The sequence below is a fragment of the Penaeus chinensis genome, chromosome 38 (genome assembly GCF_019202785.1).
Source record: "Penaeus chinensis breed Huanghai No. 1 chromosome 38, ASM1920278v2, whole genome shotgun sequence".
Taxonomy (NCBI): Eukaryota; Metazoa; Arthropoda; class Malacostraca; order Decapoda; family Penaeidae; genus Penaeus; species Penaeus chinensis.
Window position 1 is genome coordinate 6,842,901 of NC_061856.1, and position 2,779 is coordinate 6,845,679.

A 2,779-nucleotide genomic window follows, 5' to 3' on the forward strand; every position below is an offset into this window, starting at 1 on the left:
TAGTAGAGAAAATGCAGGATGTACCTTGTGCTGCCTGTGTGTGTGTGTGTGTGTGTGTGTGTGTGTGTGTGTGTGTGTGTGTGTGTGTGTGTGTGTGTGTGTGTGTGTGTGTGTGTCTGTCTGTCTGTCTGTCTGTCTGTCTGTCTGTCTGTCTCTGTCTGTCTCTGTCTGTCTCTGTCTGTCTCTGTCTGTCTGTATGCCTGTCTGCCTGCCTGCCTGCCTGCCTGCCTGCCTGCCTGCCTGCCTGCCTGCCTGCCTGCCTGCCTGCCTGCCTGCCTGCCTGCCTGCCTGCCTGCCTGTCCTGTGTTTCCATTGTTGTCTGTCTGTCTGTGTATCTTGTGTATATTTTGTTTTGTTGTGTTAGGACCAGACTCAACCCTTCACTTTATTTATATCTCAACTCCCTCGTCTACATCCAAATGAATAGAAATTCCCACGTTTACCTTCAACATAACTTGACTTGTTTCGGGTGAAACTGGTTTATGAATTAATAGCTACTTTGTTTTGGCTGTAAGGTGATATCAGACTATCGTTTTTTTTTTTTTTCTCTCTCTTTTTTTTTTTTTTTTTTTTTAAGAAGGTTTCGTTTGCTTGCATTTACTTTCGTATGATACTGTGTGTATATATGTATTTACATACCTATACATACATGCGTGCGTGCGTGCATGGTTATGCATAACCAGTTTTCCAAGACATTCGCCGCTTTTAATATCAAGCTTTAGCTATAATGAAATTTAAAGAGAGAGAATATCAAGAATGAGTGGTATCATACTTTAGAATAGTTCCCCCCTAACAAGGTTTTCCTTCATTTTTACGATAACATGTATTCTGATGTATCTACGGTTCTACACGTTGGAAATACAATAGACTAATCCCGTGTTAATCAGTGCGTTTATCATTGTGCTTACAGATAATATTATCTACTTGGGTACTATTACGATTTATATTTTCATTTCAGTACTGCATTAGCTAGTTATGTCTATTAACTAGTTATATCTATTAGCCAGTTATATATATTAAGCTATGCCGCTGTGAATTTGAATGAAATATGAAGTAAGGAATTTCAGTTTACATGTGGTAACTTCACAGAAATTTTATAAAGGCGATCCACGAACCCAAAATTATGAAATACAATGCAGTAATAATTTTCCTAAAGCTTAATTTCAATCATACAGAGTCAAACGAACCCTTAAATGCTTATATGTTAACAAGAGCCACATATGACGAAACAGAAAGACACGTATTTCAAAATCACACAATACCTTTTTTTTTTTTATAAGAAATGCTGTAACTTCCTCCCTCCTTTAGCACTGAGAGCAGACTGACTCGGAAAGTATGGCAAGGGCTCCAAGCACTGTGTGACCTTTTATGGGTTTTAACTGCAGTATTTTATGGTCGTTAATATGCTAGTAGAGTAAATGCAGGATGCAACTTGTGCGTGCCTCTGTGTGTGTGTGTGTGTGTGTGTGTGTGTGTGTGTGTGTGTGTGTGTGTGTGTGTGTGTGTGTGTGTGTGTGTGTGTGTGTGTGTGTGTGTGTGTGTGTGTTTGTGTGTCTGTCTGTCTGTCTGTCTGTCTGTCTGTCTGTCTGTCTGTCTGTCTGTCTGTCTGTCTGTCTGTCTGTCTGTCTGTCTGTCTGTCTGTCTGTCTGTCTGTCTGCCTGCTTGCCTGCCTGCCTGTCTGTCCTGTGTTTCCATTGTTGTCTGTCTGTCTGTGTATCTTGTGTATATATTAAGTCATATACACTTGTAATTTCAAGTGTATTTTTACTGTCACTTTAATTTCCTCTATATTTATCTAATTTTATATAAAATAAAATTATCAAGAATAATCTAGAAGTCTATAGAAAGTTCATTCAAAAAGCCTCTACAAATTAAGCCTGTCACAGAGGTTATCAAAAGCAGATCTAAATCTATAAGACTTGGCAAGATACTATTTTGCCATTATTTATACAAGGGTAATTGGAAGTTATTGAATTGTTAAAGAGTAGCAGAACTGGTAATAGCTGAGCATGGGGCATGTTCTCCAAGCTATCCAAAGACTGGGGGTCAATAGTCAGTCAGCCAGCTATGTGTGGATGTGTTGTGTCCCTCTTGAATAAAACCTAAGGCAAGCCAGCTATTTGCCTCACCCTTACCGAAGTCACTAATTCATGTTAGTGGATTTATTTTTCCATTTATGTGCTATGACTTGTTTGGAATTTAAAAGTAAAAGAAGTTTTATTTTTTAGATAGATTATTTCAAGAAATTCTTTTTCTCATAAAAGACATTAGATTTTTTTCAAAAATGTTACATTGATTTGAACTGTTAAATGGGGTAAATTTTAATCATTTGCATGCAGTTGTTCATAACATAATTTAGGCTTGTAACAGTAAGCTTAAATACTCAAATTATGTAGGTGATTGACTGATAAGTATTACATAATGTTAGTGTGAGATTTCTTATTTTCTGTCAATTCACTGAATGTTATTCTCACCATATATTGAATTACTTGTCATTTCAGCACAACATTCTTTGAACCTGAATAATTTATATTTTTCCTAGATGCTTTTTTACTATTAAACTATAACTATTTTACTATATCCCAGGTTTGTTTGTTATAAAAGTCCAATTATATATAGAAAAATATATTCATCTGATATGAAGTAGATCCATGATAATTGAGTTGATATAGTATTTCATTTCTCTTGCGACATGTTTTTTATACACAATAAAATGAATCTATTGAGGTTTACCATAGAATGTATAAGTTTATTCATAGTATACATACATGCAAAAATA

At 36.0% G+C, this 2,779-nt stretch overlaps 1 protein-coding gene across 2 annotated transcripts in view; it reads right to left on the reverse strand.

The window, feature by feature from the left end:
* LOC125046200 overlaps positions 1–1,379 on the reverse strand; it is a 26,853-nt gene extending 25,474 nt beyond the window's left edge. Inside the window, exon 1 of one of the 2 annotated variants that reach the window (XM_047643909.1) lies at positions 1,266–1,379. The gene's annotated coding sequence lies outside the window, so the exon portion shown is untranslated. Of the gene's footprint in view, positions 1–1,262 lie in introns of both variants that reach the window. The other variant, XM_047643906.1, reaches the window with a different exon arrangement.
* Positions 1,380–2,779: the final 1,400 nt, after the last annotated feature.